Below are 18,025 nucleotides of genomic sequence, written 5' to 3'. Positions count from 1 at the left end.
TCACAGGTGGAGGTCTTCAGGCAATGTTTTTATGCCACTTGTCTTTATCTTGGAGGTCTCTGGTGACACATAAGCTGTGACATTGGAGCTGTGTCTTTGAGGATGTGTTCTAGCAAATGTCCTCTGTGTCCCTTCCTCACTGAATATGGGGTTTTGGGCTTTCTAATCTCAAGGACATCCGTATCACTGCAAAAATCTGCAGCTTAAGCTCAGTTTCCAGGGCACTGCACAGCTTGCTCTTGACTCCTCAAAGTTAACTTCAGTGCACTTGGAATTAGAGATATCATGGAGCCAGCTGATTACAGAACCCATGTACGAGCCATAGGCTAATGTGGCTTTTCCCTGCAGTCCCAGAGCAGCCTTGCATCCTGAACCTTTGCTGTTCTCTTGCCATTGTTTTCACTGGCACACTGGGAAAAGGCTGCACTTGGTTATTGCAGGATTATAGAGTTACACACCGTTGTTACACCATGGCTGTGCTGGAAATGTGTGTTCAACCTTAATATTAGGTGCAGGAGCTGGGAGACCTTGGTTTTGGTCCTGTCTCAGGCAGGAACCTGCTTTGTTACCCACAGAAAGTCTCTCAGTCTACAATCCTGTCAAAGAGGATTTTCACTTTTTCAGGAGAATCATCTGAAGTTTTAGTGACACCAGTAAATTGTGTAATATCCCACGGATGATAAGAAAAATAAACTCATAATCAGCCAAGAAAAGTGATATATATTTTATTATGTATTATTTTGTATTTCCATAACATCTCTGATATACCAAGTTGACTCTTGGGTTATAGGATGTATTGAGGTAATTTTCTATCTGCCTGGACAGGAAAATTTTCAGAATAAGCAGAATTGGTGTATCAGAAAAGAATACTTGAACAAGAGGAGGGACCCAAAGCAGTGCAGCAGTTCTTGCTTTCTAACTCTGTCTCATATCCTCATGTCCTTAATTTCTTACTGGCATAAGACTTGCCCTGTCAGTAAGGCAAAAGGCTCCTGTGCTGTTCTTTGGAAGGTGGTTGTTTGATCTCCCTTGTCTGTTCACCTCCACCCTGTAATGGGCTGTAGCTGTGTTACAGTCCTGGGTGCTGTAGGGGAAGGAAACACACCTTTAATTTTGGACACAAGAGCCTGGAAGCCAAAGCAACAGCGAGCTTAGCACAGAGCAGCATTTGCTGCTTTCCTTCTGTGGTGAGTGTCCTTGGGCTCTGGGAGGAGGGCTCAAAGCAGCAGCTGAGAAAATGCCCTCACTGGGGGCTGCTGAGCTGCAATGTGTCCCTGGAGTGGGGCAGCACAGACCTGAGGCCAGTCTGTAGTGTGTGCTCCTGCCAGGCTTGTGCAGCATCCTGAAATCCATGCTTAGCAAAGCTGAAGTGGCTCTGGCCAGCTGTCAGTCTCATTGTGATGCTTTGTCCTGACACTTCATGCCAGCTCCTCAGGTCCTTTTCTTGTGTCCTCTCCTCCCTGCCTTTTTCCTCCCTCTGAATTACTGTGATGACTGAAGGAAAGACTCTTACACTTGCTGGTTTGCACCAGCCTGGCTGTCAAGGTGTTTGTAAGGAGATGAAAGGCAGTGGCTGATTTTCTCTGTTGATTGTGTCTGTCACTCATGAGTGAAAGCCCTTTGCAATCTTGGCACGTCCTGGCTTTACTTGTTGCATGAACTCTGCCTGGGAACAGCCTGATTTCCACACACACTCTTGGATTTGCATCCATGAGCTAACTCGAGGCTAGGGGGTTTTTAGAAAGTGCTGTTAATCCAAAGACAAGTTAAAAGCAGAGTTTAATAAGATGCATGCAGTACAATACCTCTATTTTGAAATAGGTTATTCTTTTGTATTTGCTGTTCACTGAAAAAAAAAAAGAATGAAATTGTAATAATTTCTTAAAACTTCTTAGTAGTGTTTTTCATTATCTTGGCTCTGAAAGGTAAGGGGAATGTAAAGTCCCAAATTTAAGTCTCCAGCTTCCAATGGGAACTCCTTTTTGTGGTGCTGGACCAAAGTATGAAAACATATCTGCTATGTGTGTGATATTGAGGTGAGGATGGCATGTCCCTGATAGGTGGAGTATTTCTCACTCCTGGATCTTAAATAAATATTTTATCTTGGATACCAACTTACAGAGTTGTTGGTCTCTGTTTTACTAAATGACTATTAGAGAGTCCCTGTCCAGAATCTCTAGTGAGCTTTTCCTCTCCAGCAAGTGAAGATGTAGCTTGTGCCCATGCAGCCATTTCATGGGTGTCTGAAATTGCTGGGGCCTCCTAAAGTAAATGCAAAGACTGCAGTAAATTGCTATCCAGCATCTTCATTAGCAAACAGCCTTTTTTCTGGAGGTAAGATCCTTCAGTGGAGAGAGATGGCTGATTGGTGGGTGACAAGAGGAACTCAGGGACTCTCTCTGCTTTGCTGACAAACTGATAAAAAACCAGGCCAGCAATCCATCTTGCAAGTCTCTTAAGCTATCATAAGGATTTATAGGAACTCATTATACAATAAATTATAGATATAAAATAGCAGGTGGTACATCTTTCAAGCAGTATGTATTAAAATTCAAATTGACAAGACCAGGAAAACAGCCCCCAGACCTAACTTCAATAACTACAGGGGGAGTAAGCTGTGGTTAAGAGAAGTGGAGTGTTAATGACAGCTCTGTGCCAGTAAACACAACAAAATGCCTCAGTGGTAATTGTCATCAGAACGATTTCCTTCCCTGCTAGTTACAAAATCAGATAAACTATTAGAAACACCATTTGTAAAACCCAGGCACCATATATTTCCATCAAATGTAGCAGTTGTTTCTGTCTCTGAGATTCCTGTAAAAAACCCCTTGGGGTTCTAGCTGGGCTGCTGAATACAAGCTGTGAAAATATTGGCGTGCTCATTTTATCCTTTGCTATCCTTGTTCTTCTCTGTTTCCATTCTTTAATCCTTACTTAGTGGCAGCCACTAATGCAGCCCAGTTACTTCTGCGTCAAGAGGATCAGGAAACTGTTTCCTCTCAGGCCAGATGTGCTGACACTGCTAACCTTGATTTCTATAAATGATTGAACAGTGTCTCCTGTCTGCTGTGTATTTCAGGCCCCACTTAGCCAAGATTCTTGGATGCTGAGACAGCTTTTCATCTTCCCTGTCTCCTCCTCAGAGTCATAACCAAGCCAGGCTTTGTCTCCTCTACATGTTTTTCCCCATGAATAGATCTTTCTCAATTTGCAAGGTTTTAAAATTTTCTTTTAACTATTGAAAGATTTGGTGTGGATGTTTTAGTGAAAATGAGTCACTAGGCAAGCAAAGGGAATTAAGTGTTGGGAGTAATCCATTTCAACGTGGATGCAGTGCAGTAGTTTTTGGAATAAATAAATTTGTGATGGTACTGTCAGCATTGCTTGTTCTTGAATCATTTAAAGCTTTTATAAATCAGCTTGGTCAAAAGGGAGCGTGCTAAACTGGCTTTCAGAGGCAGCATGTTCCAGGAGTGAGGGAAGGACTGAGTTATGTGCTGCCCAAAGCCAACTCAAACTGGTGGTGAAAATCTCAGTACAGGTTTTTCCTCAGTCAATGTAGCTCTGGAATCTTGATTCTCAAGTTGAGACAACATCTAGTGCAGTCCTTCCTGAATTTCAGGCCACATCTACAACCACAGTAAGCTGCTGGCTTCTGCTGGTGGTCAGTGATTTGCAGCAGCACAACCTGGCCTCTGCTTTGCCTCCTTTAGCTGGAGTGATTTAAAGACATTTGCTCTCTGCATCAACCTTAGCTGAGGTTCAGATATATTTGACCTTCATTTTGTAGCACTTTGGAAACTGAATAATAATAAATGTGTAGTGAATTCTACCCTGCAGATAACCAGATTGGTTTTTTGCATCCCTTTGAAAGATGTCTGTTATTTTAAGCCTCTGCTGCCAAGGGGAAAGCATAGGGACATGGAAAGTAGGAAGGAGGAGGAGAGTGTGGAGTGTAAAAGGAAGAAGCTGCCGGGAAGGGTTTGGTGGAAATAGATTGCATCCATTTGCAGCATTGTTGGCCAAAGCACTAAATGCTGAAAAGTAATTTGTGGCAATTTAGGCTTTTATCATAGCATGCATGTTGCTCTTGAGGTATATATAGCAAAAGGCAAGCTCACAGACTGCAGAGTTAATAACCTTAAATGTGCATTTCTGCAGGCAGATTGCTGAAGCCAATAGATATCTATCTAGATATCTCTGCAAGGCAGAGACAGGGCCTCAGGTGGATGGGCTGACCCTTCAGGATAACAGCACAGCTCCTTTCTCAGGAGAACAAGTGGAACAGCTTAGGAAAAGAATGTACTTAGTCCTTACAATTTTCATTACAAGTGACTCTGCAAAACAACTGTGTTGTTGGGTAGGTCATACAGAAGTATTTGAACATACACAAATCCTGAAATGAGAAAGGAAAGCAGCTCCTGAAAAAGACACATATTTTTTAAAATTAGTACAATGTATAAATTTATCAATCCTGTTGGTTTCAAGAGTTCTATAAGAGGAGAAGTAGGAGTGACTTTAATGAAGAAGAGTTACAAATATCTTGTGCATAAAATAGAACCTCAGTCCTCTGTTGTGTATGTGTATGCACACTGGATTTTTCCTGTCAGTTTTGTAGGTAGGAGTCAAAGTGTTTACCAAAAAGAAGAAAAGGCAATCCCTACTGGACACAGCAGAGGAAGTGGCATGCTTGATCCACAGACAAATGGCAGAGCCAGAATGGGCAGGTTTCCTTGACTGTTTGGTGCTAGGTCACAGTGCATCCAGCCTAGAGCTGTCAGCCCTTGGTTAGTCTGCATCAACAGAGAAATCTGTCTGATGTACTTCAGTGGCAGAAAATGTGCTGAATGCACGTACCAGGCTGTATTTGTGGATAAGACTTCAAGTTTTCTTCATTGTGATGAGCTTGCATGTTCTGACATAGGTTTCCATATCCAAGATAGAAGATATTAGTCACAGCTTCTCATTGGGAGTGAAAAAAACCAGCTCATCTGTTTTGTGCTCTGTCCCTTGTGGAAAGTGCCACTTGGAGCAGCCAAAGTGCCATCTCCTGCCATCCTGGCTCTAGGGCATCAATAAACCAGCCTGTCCCTTCATTGAGCACAGAGCTTTTCTAAAGACACTGCCAGTTTCAAGTAATTCCGTATTGGGACAGGTTCTTCTGGATTTTTGTCTCAAGCAACAAGGTTTGGGAGAAATACAAACAAAAAGAAACCCTTCGTGGTACATTCTGCAGTGTGATTATTAGAAGATGCTTAGAGGAGGTAGAAAACCCCATTAATGTATCTGGTGCCACATTCTGACCAGGCACTTAAATGCTAACTTCTTACTTTTTGTTTAAATGCCTTGAACGTGGAGTTGTGGGCATCTCTGTGTGGGTGGGTGTCTCTTCGGTTCTTCAGCAGAAGAACTTTTGAATCATCTCATTTTCTTCCCTTCCCTCTTCCTCAGCAAGAGGTGGAAATGGTGATAACAGCCTGAATCTAGCAAATTTGTGGGCCAGAAAAAATGCTGCCCACTTCTGAAACCTGTATTTTGATTGTCTGCTATTTTTGGTATTCTGCTGGTGGCTGACATCACATTTATTGCAGAGGACTTTCAGCAGACTACTGGGACACGTATTTAATGATGGTAGAATAGATAATGGAAGTGCAAAGCCAAGTTTGTTTTTGGTAAAAATGGCATCTGACCATCTGGCATACGAGTAGCAGGTGTGTCCATCCTTCTGGTAAATCCCTGTTGAGTGTCTCTGTCTCCTTGCCCCTCCCCAAAGAGGTGTTCCACCTCCTCTGGTTCTGGCTCTGTGGGCTTATGTGGCAGTGGTGGCACATCAGAGGGCTGGGATTGGGATGCCACGTGCTGAACCCTTGCCTGTCAAGAGCATTGATCTTTCTGCTGAGCCAGGGAAAATTTAATTAGCTTATTTTAACATTCATGTTTGTCGTGTGGTTTGTGGAGTTGATGCTGGCTGGAGCCTCAGTTCCACACAGCTCATTTACTGTAACTAATTATTGCTCGTAAGTGAATGGTGCACTCAGCTGGCAGCCTCTGCAGTAAGGTGGAATTCATTCCATTGCAAATTTTTCATTTATTTGCTGTCAGAACCATATGAAACCTTCCCCCTTCAGGGCAGCAGAATCTTTCTGTTCTTGTTGGATGTTAACTGGGCAAACTGGTGGAAAGCTGTAGTTAGCGCTACCCCATGCCAGAGATATGGTACAGACAAGGTGACTAATTCAGTGACAAAGGATGACAGTCCAGGAAATAAAAGGAACCTGAACTGCTCTCTAGCTTAAGGTTAGTTACCTTTCTGAGTATGCATTATGATTCTCTCTGATTTCACACTTACATCTTACTTTTTGTCATTACCTTCTATCCTTCTTTTTAATTTGGTTTAGTTATATGCTTCTTACTACTCTTGCTCCTGGCAATGCCTGCCCTATTCTTGCTGAAGCTTTAAAACAGTGAACTCTAGAACAAAAGCATTAACTTGAGTCAGATACCCTGTACAGAAAATTAATTTCTGAACCACTAAAGTAAAAAAATGTACCAGTGTCTTGGCCATGAGAAGCTGCAGCCTTAAATATAGGTGATAGTACTAGCTGGCTTCATAATCCTTGGCGATACTCAAGGACATGGGGTGAGGAGAGACCCCTTTCACCCTGATGGGAGACACTTGGGTTTATGTCTGGAATGTTTTCCCCAGTGTCCTCTGGTCAAAGACTTAGAGAAAGGAGAGAGGATGGATGGTGGAGCATGCAGAGGCTGTTTCAGCAAGCTATCTACATGTACTGCCCAGGCATTTCGCTCTCATTAAAGAGGGCACTAACACATGTGGGAACCTTTCTTACTTATCCCAGCGATGCGTAAGACCCTCTGCTACAACTCTGGCATAAGATACAGTTTAAAGAAGAAACTGTGTCTTGGTATCTTAACTGTTTTGAAGTGTCATACTGCAAAGTCAGTGAGGGACTCTTGCTCTTCTTCCATTACTTTCTGTGCATCTCAGCAACCATTTTCCTCCACTTGGCTCATTCCTGCTTGGGACTGCCCTGCAGCAGAGTCTGCATGGAGCAGCTCTGACAGTTCTGCCAGTCTGGAGGGAGTCTGGCTGGAGTTGTGCTGTGCTCCATTTCCCTTCCCTGATGGACAGGTTTTTGGAGTCAGTGCCAGCTTTTTTTAGTGCTGGCCTAGGGAGTAAGCAGCTCCTTGGTGGTCCCAAAGCAGGCTGGACATAACAAGGAATCTGAATTAATGAGTCTTGGGAAATAAAGCTGGGAGGAAAAGGCATGGACAGAAATGTACACATGAGATGTAAGGACATTTTATAGTCCCTTACAATGTTGAGTTCATGCTGCATTTGCTGCATAGAGACTAGTGAGCATGTTTTTCTATTTCTTTGTAGGAACAGAGGGTTTCCCTTGTTTAAAAGTCAGACTCTGCATCTCATCATCTGCTTACCCAGGTATGACCTTTTAACTTATTGACATAGTTTAACAAGCAGGCTGCTTCAACAAAACAAGAAGGCTTGAGAAAGCTTCTCTAGTTTCTGGAATACATAATTTAATTTTTCTGGAGCTACTTCCTGTTTTTGCAATATTCCTACTTTTAGAAAATAGGAGTATTTTAAGTACAGTTTTTTCAAAAAGCCTCCTGCATCTGATGGGAGCCACAGTATCCACTGTCAAAGCAGTTGCCTAACTTTTGGCTTAGCAAGAACCTGCTTACAGCCCTGGGTGGAAAGGGCCTAAGATGGTGATGATACAAAGGCAGAGCACCTGAGAGAGGTGACACTGCTCCTGCACTCTGCTCTGGTTTGTCTCATCCTGCTGCTGCACTGAGTTGTACCACAGAAAAGATGAGAATGATTTGGCAGAGTAATCACAAGCACAATGATTCCAGATCTCCAAAATCAAAAATGATTGGGTTGGATCAAAGAAATGCATGAGCATGAAAGTTTTATTCAGGGGGTAAAAGTACCTACTTTGCCTTGTCACTAATAAAAAGGAAGGTGTTGGATTATGGCAGTTCAGGACACATTTCTGTGAGATCATGCTTGAACAGTGAGCAAAATCAATCTCCTGTATTCTCCTTGAGTAGTCAGTGCCATGCTTCTGAGGCAGCCAGGATACTTAAAGATGAAAAAATTGAAGGATCAAGCACAGGTTTAAAGGAAGGCAAGCTGATGCTACAGGATGAAAAAAGGTGATAGTGTATGGTGTAGGATTTGTGTGGACGTGCACTTCTGTGTGTATGTATTGGGTACAAGGCTGCTTTTGGACTTGAGCTATTATAAGCCTGTAAATCTATCAATTTCCCAACCAGCCCCTAGTTTACTTCTGCATGCAGTGTCTCCTGGATTTATGAACTTGAAGGAAATTGAAATAGAGAATCAAATTTGGCTCTCTGCATTTGTAGGCTGTAAAAAGCAGGCACATATTTTGATTTTCCATATGTGAACTTTTCTCTCTCACAAGCCGTGGCACCACAGGCCTGACACGGGCTGTGGGGGCACAAAAAATGTGTTTGTGCCAGTCTCTCTTTGAGACATGTGATGTGCCTGAAGGTTAAGGTGCTTCTTGCAGAATTTCAGTGCTGCTTCTCCTCCTGGACAGCAGAGCACAGGCACCCCAGCAGTTCTGGAAGGAGCCATTTGCCTTCTGGGCCTCAAACAGTGGGAGGGCAGGAGCCACCCCAGCCCTGGCATTGGCTCCCGTCAGCTCCCTTTGCTCCTGGGGGCTGCCAGCACATCCAGCACCCTGCAGGCTCCTGCCAGCCTCTGCCAGGCAGGAGGGGCACCATAAGCAGTGATCCTGCACGCTTCAGGAATTTTCCCATGGCCTCAGAATACCCCTGAAGCAGTGCAAGTACTAAATGAAGGATTAAATTAGCCTGCAAGACTATAGTACCAGGCAGTTTTTATTGCAGTTGCCATTTCACTGTTGATAATGTTCCAGTAGAGATAAAGTAAGTTCTCAGTTGTCTGCTGTGCACAACTTAAATTGTCTCTGCTGGTCCCACCCTTAACTGACAGACCTAAATGATTGCTCTTGGAATAAAGAGTTTATCCATGGAGTGCTCCATAGCTTCTTGATGCTGCTCAGAAGCCACAAATAGTTTAAGAAGTTGGCAAGTCTGAAATGAAAAGAGAGAGAAACAGCCGTAGATCAGAAATAGCATTTTCTTCACAGGGTTAGAAAATAAAATACAGGTGTAAGATCGTGTGAGCATTGCTGTCTCTCCTTTGTCTCTGCGTGACTAAAAGTAACAGTGAGAATTTGCAGTGGAAATAATGGATCACAGGTGTGGGACAGGGAAAGCTGTGACAGAGGAGGTGGGGGTCAGCAAAAGGAGATGTGTTTGCCCCCTCCCTGTGTAAGAGCATCCCCAAGGCTGGGCTGCTGGATGGGGAGGAGGAATAGCAGAACCGGGAATGTGGCACTGAGGGCATCAGGAATGGGTGATAAAGCTCTCTGGGCTGTGTGCAGCATTTGGAGGTGAGGACTCAGCTTTGGGAGAGTTGCAGCATTCTCTGGTACTGTGGTTTTGCTTCTGGAGTTGCTGCAGTGACTCCTCATGCTGGTCACTGTACCCTGTGATTCTTGGACCCTGTGGTTCCCTGTGCATTGTGAACAAACTCAGCATTTCCCTCTGACATGAGCTTTTCTGTGTATGAGCTGTGTCTCTGAAGGGACCCCAAAACATGAAGGTGCCAAGAGCACATTTACTCATCTGGGGTAAGCAGGAGCTTTTAACAGCCTTGTAAGGCTCTGCCACATTGAGATTACAGGTAATTTAGAGTAACCTTTTGAGTGTATTGTTTGAATTTCTTTTTCTGCTGTGAACCTCCTAATGCTCAGAAGGGGAGGCACGGAGAAGGGGATGGAGCTTGGCAGCAGCCATCTGGAACAGAGCCTTGAGGGCAGCAGGAGGTCAAGCTGAGCATGCAATGCACTCAGGGAGAGCATTTGTGTACTGATAGTTTGTTCAATTAGGCTGGAACCTCTTTAGATAGAGGCTCATCTTAGATGGATGTTGTAAAGAGCATACGTACACCATAGCTTGTGTTTTAGGCTTAGAAATTTCTCTCATCAGTGATTGAAAATTAACATTGTACAGAAAGATGTCAGTGAGGAATGATTGAACAGTTTTTAGAAAAGAGATATGAATTGATACTCACTAGAAGGGTTTCTTGTAGTAGCTGCAGAAGAAATGTTGGTTTGGTTTCTGAGGAGAAAGAATTCTAGTGGTTCTTTTTTTTTATTTTGCTAACTTTGGGTTTTTTTGTGTGTGTTTGTTTGTTTGTTTGTTTTTTTCAGTGATTGTTGTAGCACTAGGGAAAGTTGGCAGGTTGGCAGAGAGCAAGGTGGAGCTTAGTGGCATTATTGGTGTTGTTTTCTCTTTTCTTTTCCCATGCAGTTGGCTTGAGTGTGTCCTGCCTGGCACTGGGAGGGCTGCAATGATGCATCCCCACTGGGTGGTTCTGACATGGGGCTGAAGGAGCTCTTGGCACACTTATGTCACAGCCAGTGTGGCATCCATTCCTCCTTCATCAGCCTTCCTCTTAAAAAAAGTCTCCTATCAACCAGCAAGCTGTTCTGCAATCTCACTTGGAACAAACTTTCAGCTTCCAGGTCAAATTTACAAAAGGTCCTTGGACCAAACTACCCTTGATGTTTCCTCCTTTATGTTCATCACTTAGCATCAATCCTCCTCTTTCCTCCTTTGAAAGGAGGCCTGCCATCAGTTTTGTAATCAGCTTGACTTCCCTTCTTTCTTCGGATTGTCTTAATAGCCATTATCTGTGCATTCATTCCTTTGCAAACACCTGTTTTGAACACAACCTGTTTTGAATAAACTGTTACTTGTATCTGTGAACTAGCAAAGGTAGAATTTGCTACATTTTGAAAGGTTTGAGACGTGATCATTCAGCAGTGGGAAGGACACAGAATGTCCTTTGTTGCTGTCAAATCATGATGATGACGGTGCTGGTGTTAGTAATACTGCTGTGTAGCAGACTGAGTCACTAGTAGATGCTTAAAACCTGTTTACAGCCAAGAAGCAAAGCAATTCAGGCAGAAATTGACAGGCAGGTTACCTGACTTGCTGCAGCTTTTCAGTAAACCTCTTCCCAACTCTTGGGATGCAAGAGGTGGGCCAGAGGGACCAGGAGGGGAGAGGAAGAAGGAAATGCCATCCTTCCTTCCCCCTCTGTTGTGATGGGCTGCAGAGTTTAATTTCAAGGAAAGGAAACAGTGTCCTGTGTGTTGCAGCTTATGCTTGATTCCTTTGTCAGGGTCAGCAGCCAACCCCAACACAGAACTTTTCCATTTCTGTGCAGTACTCAAGTGACTTTGTAGAGGGGCAGAATGAAGGAAGCGATGGAGAGTTGCTGAGCTGCATTTTGGTTTTGTGAACCCTTACTGCAGTTGTTTCTGCATCTCCAGCAGTCAAGTCACCATAATCCCTCTTGCAGCTCAGGAACCAGTTCAGTGTGCTAGTGCTGAATTCTCACAATTGTGAGTTTTGTCCCCTGGATGACATGGAGGGAAAGAAAACACCATGGAATAGAAGCTCATCTCTTCTAAAAGCAGTTGAATTTTTGCTGTGTACATCCTTTTTGAGAACTAATAATCTTGCTAAGGATTATAGCTTTAGAGCTATATGAAAAAGAAATTGCTCACACTCGTAAAAAGTACAGTTTTCAAAAGCCTTTGCTGAGTGGTGCACATCAGCCCTTTTTTTACAGGGGCTCACAAAGGCCTTGAATCACCTGTCTCCTCCAGTGGTCTGACATGTCCCTTGTTCATCTTCCAGCAAACCCTGCTGCTGTCTAAAAACACTTATTTCTCCTGCCACGTTCTCTTGAACTCTCCTGAGGAGCATCTGGTTCTGGCTGGTGTCAGGACAAGGATGCAGCACCCAGGGATGTGCTCCTGTCTCTCACTGAGGGGGGAGCTGGAGGTCAGTGCTGCCTGCAAAGCAGCTGGGGGGAAAATGATCCTGTTCACACTTAATACCTGTAAATAGCTTTGTAATGCAAGTCACAAGTTCCTAAGCAACACTGCCTGTAAGTTCAGTGTTAGGGAGCCTGACACTCAGAGTTAAGCCTTCTTTAAGTGTAGTTAAGCAGTTGTGATGGCAAATATGCTTTTGAAAGAGGTAGTGGGAATAATGGAAGTGCTGTGAGCATTCTCCTTGAGAGAAGTTTGAGAGGCACAGGTTTGCCACTTATGAGAAGAACAGATATTTGAATCCTCATGTTTTTTTCCAGCATAGGTGACAAAACCTTTCATAATCATGACCAAAAAATATTGTAGTTGTCATCTTTAAGATGAGTAATTTTTTTCCTCTCTTATTGTTTATCCCTCTGAGACTTTGGGCCCTTCTGAAGCTGGAAGTTTTAATTCAGTCCAGTCTCTAGCCATGACATTTTGGACAGCTGGAATAATTTTACAGGGAGGAGGGTGTAATACACCATGCAATTAATGTTCAAGTGAGGTCTTGATGTGAGAAGTGAGATCCTCTCATGGCTTGTCTCTTTGTTCTTTTCCAAATCATCCTTGAATTGTACATCAGAAGATTTTAGGACATTACTGTAAGATTGCTGGTTGTTCTGCTGTTTGCCATGTCTGTGTGGGAAATATGGGATAAATTGCAAGGCACTTTGATCAGGAGTCCTGCTTCAATGACTAATTCCTAATGTTGCACTTACCTGCATCTCTGTGAGTTTCCTGCACCATTCTCTTAATAACAGCTCCCTGGTATTCTTATTTTCAGTTGTGACTTCTTTGGGGCAAGAAAAAATGTTTTGCTTTTTTTATACAGTTACTCTTGCATCAGTTTGGCTGCTAAAAATTATAAGAACATCCACTCTGTGCTGAAAACAGAATTAGATAAGATTTTGAGTCTAAGATTAATAATGGTGGCATGCCTGGTGGCATGCCTAGATACTGTGTACAACAGCTTTTGCTGTGATTCTTCTTGATGCTACATGAGTCATTGCTGTAACTATCATAATATTAGTGACTAGGTGTCCAAGTCTGGATTAGATCACTGTTGTGTTAGATGCTGTGTGCTCAAACAGCAGAGTTGCTGCAGACCCCAAGGAGTCAGATCTCTACTGAGGCATGGAGCTGTGGGCAGCCAGAAAGGACACTCTGGTGGGACAGTATTTGCCAGTGTAATTAGTACCTTAGAGACTCCATAATTCATGCTGGGAAATTGTAACCTCATAGGATATACAGCTTACAAGGGATCAAATCCTATGTTACTTGGGGGGTGTTTCAATTTAAAATCCAGTGTATAGTGAGTTGGAAAAAAAAGGAGGTCAGCTTCACCTCTTGTTTGTCTCTGCTGTTTTAGTATGTTTCCCCTAATACAGCAAAAGTCTGGTTAGTAATGCAGCTCTATTTCTGCAAATTGTTCACTGTAGGAAGTAACAGTAATGGACAAAGTAGTTCAGCTCCATTTAAAACTAATGTAAATGTTGGCCTTAGAACAGGATTGGATCACCCTGCTGCCCCTTTTTTCCCCTAGGTTCTGAATGTTCAGATAACTGGCTTCCAGCTAGCAGTAAAACCATCAAATAAAGATGAGAAAACCTATTTCATTCTGGCCTGAGTGAGGAAGATTTGACAAAGTAATGAAAGTGCCTTCTCTTGAAGTCTGAAATGTATCTAGACCTTCCAGAGTAGATCTGTACTTTGAAATGCCTGAAGTCAGGACTTTTTCTTGGTTTGAGTTCAGCTCAGTGCTGGAAATGGTGTTGCCTATTGAACTGGTTTTGAAATAAAAATAATGGGTATTATTTGTCAGTGTGGGGTGGCATCCAGTGCTGGCTCCCTGCTTAGAGCTTGTGATGTTTATCACTACTCTACAAACAATCTCTTCCCCAGCTCTCCAGCCCCTGTATTCCCTTCCTGTGGTACCATGTACCGCTGATTTTCTCATCTTTTTAGTTCCCTGTAGAAGATTCCCACACTCTACTGTGATCTTTCAGATTCCCAGCATCTGATTATTTCTTTCCCTTTGCCTTTCCTGTGTTGCTTTCTCTCATTCTTCACTGAATTTACTCCTTGGACCTTTGCGATTTCTTGAATTTTCTTTGCATTTTCTCAGCAAATTTCAGCTCCTGTTTCATCCTTAACGTGTCTGTGCTTAGACAGTTAGTTTGGCCAGGAAGAATATGTGCTGTGGCTGCATGAGAGCTCCACATCTACTAAACAGACTGCCAGGACACTGCCAGACAGGAGAAATACAGGCTGAGCTCTCCTCCTTGTTTTTTTTTTTTTTTTCCTTTGTAGAGGCATTTATCTTCTCTCTCTCTTTATCCATCTGTGCATTTCCTATGGTGGTTGGTAGGAGCTTAGAATCTCCTCTCAAACATGGTAGAAATTGGCCAGTGTGACTGACAATTATGAGTGTGGATAGACACAGCAGACAGGCAGGGACAGGGAACAGGAGCACAAGTAGTGTAAGAAATTAAGGAATTTGTGTGTTCAGCTGTAACTTCAGCTAAGGTGAGCAGCAGAACCAACCAGACAGTTTACAGTACTGGTTTGACATCAGGGAGAAATCTGAAGGACCTGTTTTTTATATATGGAGGCAGATTGGTATCAGGGACTTGATGCATGCCTTGTGCTTTATGTTTTCTTAAATGAATTCTGGGACTATATTGTGTCACATTTTTAATTCCTACCGAAGGCAGTTCTTTGTACAAGTATTTTTAGAAATGAGCATCCATCAGAAGAAGGAATGCAGCAAGCTTTATATAGATTCCTGGAGGAAAGATGTGGGAAGTGCTGTGGAGTATCTGGGAAAGAAGTCATTTAGAGACAAGCCAGTTGGTCAGGCCAGCAGCCCTATGGAGTTGAAATAAGAATCTACATTTCTGATTGTTTTTATGATAATACCAAAAGCAGGGGACTGCTTAATGTAGTTTGTAGGCTGCAACCTTCATCCGAGATTTCACATCCAAATTTTAAACTGTGGCTATTCTGTCAGTCCTGGCTGAGGATGGAGGGTTTTAAAGGATCAAGTTCCCTTGCAGCAGCACCAGGGGCCTGAGCTGAGCTTTGAGGCACCCAGGGACTGGAGCTGTTTGGCAGCCAGAGTTCAGGGACAGCTCTGTCCCCAGAGCTGTCCAGCAGGCACACAGTGCCCCGGATCCCTCTGTTTCCCCTGTGTGCTCTGGTGTCAGTGGCCACTGTTGCAGTCCTTCCTTTTTGTGGCTTCAGGTTTGTTTTGCTGCCCTCAGAGAGATCCTGTGTCTGATAAATGTCCTTCCTTGAGCAAAACTTTCTGAAACCTGGGGTTGGGAGCCAGAGCATCCTTGCCCATATGGAAGAGAGGGCCCTTGCCCTGAAGAGTTTGCAGCATGAATAGGCAAGTTACACACCATGTGAAGATTGTAGTATGTATTTTACAGATGGGAGGACTGAGGCATGGACTTGCTTATTCATAGGTTCAAGGTAATAGTGCCAGGTGAGCAGCAGAGTCCTGGACTAATTCTAATCTTGGATCCCAGTGCCTTAACCACCAAATTGCTCTGCCTTTCTAAAAATCCTTGTGATTGTAGGAATATCTGTATTACACCACAATTGTATGAGGAAGAAAACCTCTTTTTGAGTGAAATAATCTTGAAGGCACTTCCATTTGTGCATGAAATTCTTAATCCCTTGATCAACTTTAGCAAATTCTATGCAGGTAATGCCTGATAGAAAAAGACAAATTGCCAGAAAAAAATAATTTAACAATAATCCGTAGAAGACGTGAAACAATCATGGTCTTAGCAGCCTATAGATAATAAGAGGGAAATCTCTTCATTTAAAATTCCTAATGTTACTAATCTCCTAGTAAATCCATGCCTATGAAGGATAAATCAAGCTTTTTTCTTAAACAGAGTTCCTTTGTCAGTGGGAGGTTTGGATGATCATAAGCATTATTCTTCTCCTATTTGGAACTCTATGGGGGCATGATCCCAGAGTCACTGGGATCATGAAAGAGAAGAGGAAAGAGAGAAGGAGAGGAGGAAAAACAGAAAGAAAGGGAGAAGGAGAGAAGGAAAAGCAATAGAAAATTATACCATTGAGCCAAGGGGCTGTCTGAGCTGGTCCTGCTGGCCTAAAGTGGCACAGACACTGTGTTGTGGGTCATCAGTGTGAAAGTGGGCTGCATTGAGATCAGCCAGGGCTAATGTCAGTCTGATTATTGTTATCAGCTCAGTCCTCTTCTGATATCTCTTTGCACTACGTCTCACCCTCCTGTACAAGATGCCCATGGTTTTCTGAGTATGCAGGGTCAAGCTTTGCTCATGTTTTGCCTGTGTGGGGTACAACCCATGGAAGTTGGTGGGAGTCAGTTCTGTACACGTGCAGGAGCAGGAAGGGGTTGGCATGGAAGCTCCAGTCAGTCAGTGGGTACAAATTTGGAGGTGGAGTAAGTCAAGGTAGTTCTCTTGACCTCAGTGAAATTACCTGTGATAGATGCTCCTTAGAATTCTTCTCCAAAAGATGGCTGACAGCAATCTAAGAATTCTCTTTTGGAATCTTGCTTGGTGAGGGTTATGACAGTCTCCACATCTGAAGTTCTAAGTTCAAGCAAATACACTTGTATCTTTTTGCCTGGCTGAGAGCCCTGGTGTCACTGGAAGATGTTTGTGCCTCCCCCAGCCCTGGTGGTGCAATCCTCCCATGGAGCCTGTGTGATTTGGATAGGATATCTCTGTCTTTATGGTATCCCTGCTACCCATCCCTGATGCATGGGTTTGTTCCTTCCTCTGGTGGAACATTCTGTCATCTGTGATGCTTAACTCATGGCAGGTGAGAGTACAGCTGCAAGGGCACACATTACACATAACATTCAAAATGGAGAGAGCAACTATCAATGTTGTGTAACGATGCAAGTGAAGGACTGGGAGACCTGCCCGCTCCACTGAAGCTATATCAAAGGTCTGTTTTATCCCCCTTGTTTCACCTTTTGAGATGGTGGTATCCAGGGTTTCTGGCACAGCTCATGTTCATGCTATCTCTCTCCTCTCTCTGGCTGATAGATTTTTCCTCATGGAGCTGCTGCTTTTGAAGCCTAAAGGATGCCTAGCGCTCCAAACATGGATGATGTTGTGGAGAGGGTGATTGATCTTTTTCAAGGAAATTAATTCTATTCTCACCTTCAATGAGATACAATTTAGGTGGTCTCTTAATCGCAATAGCAATCGTTTCCCTCCTGTGGAGGAGTAGAAATGTCTTTAAAGAGAGAGCTCTGTGACTCCTTTTGAGTAAGTGCTTAGTGAATTGTTCTAGTCAGAGGTGGGAAACTCTTCCATTATTTTACCCACCACTGCCTGCAGGCCATTCCTACAGTCTGCATCAGTTGCGGGATTTCACACATCCACTGCTGACCAAGCTGCTCCGTGTGGTTTGTTGCTGGTTTTTGTTTCAGCCACAGTGTAATTATCTGATTTGTCATGGCTGAAGGCTTGGGGTGCGGACTCTGGCTCCTAGTCAGACTGCAGGAATGCAATGTCCATTAATCCAAATGTAAGGCTGTAAATTAAAAAGAAAAATGAAGCAAGAAGCCTCAAAGATACAGTGCGATGGCTTGAGTTTCTACAAGTAAATATTCATAAAAATCAGCATACATGTAAAAAGCTAACAAATTGGCAGGATGAAGGGGAAAGCAGAGCATTTCATAGCTTTGATTTATTTCAGATATTAACAAAAAACCTTATTGTCCTGGGTGGCTGTCGGAGTTGCCCTCACATTTAACATACACGTAATTGCCTGGATTTCAAATCAAGCCTTGTATCATGGTGCAGAGCATGTATGTGCTTTATCTTCCTTGAATGGAGTATTGCATAAAAGTACTGGACAACAAGCAAACCGTCAGCTAAATTTTTTCCTGAATAAAGTATTCAGCAAAATAAATCTCTGGGTGTCTCTGCTGCCTCTTACTGCAGAAGGCTGGGGAGCTTGTGAGAATGCTGCAATGCAGCAAGTGTACTACCACTGATTAAAAGTAGATT

The 18,025-nt window shown here is 43.3% G+C and overlaps 1 protein-coding gene across 48 annotated transcripts in view; it reads left to right on the top strand.

The window, feature by feature from the left end:
* The window catches only part of MAP2 (microtubule associated protein 2), a 218,760-nt gene that overhangs the window by 113,828 nt on the left and 86,907 nt on the right, over nt 1-18,025 (top strand). For 6 of the 48 annotated variants that reach the window (XM_074548078.1, XM_074548079.1, XM_074548091.1 and 3 more), the window contains one exon: nt 7,406-7,465. The exons of the other annotated variants lie outside the window; for them this stretch is intronic. The gene's annotated coding sequence lies outside the window, so the exon portion shown is untranslated. The remainder of the gene's footprint in view (nt 1-7,405; nt 7,466-18,025) is intronic. 48 annotated transcript variants of the gene reach the window in all.

Source organism: Zonotrichia albicollis, chromosome 10, assembly GCF_047830755.1.
Source record: "Zonotrichia albicollis isolate bZonAlb1 chromosome 10, bZonAlb1.hap1, whole genome shotgun sequence".
Lineage (NCBI taxonomy): Eukaryota > Metazoa > Chordata > Aves > Passeriformes > Passerellidae > Zonotrichia > Zonotrichia albicollis.
This window is presented reverse-complemented; position numbering and strand designations above follow the sequence as displayed.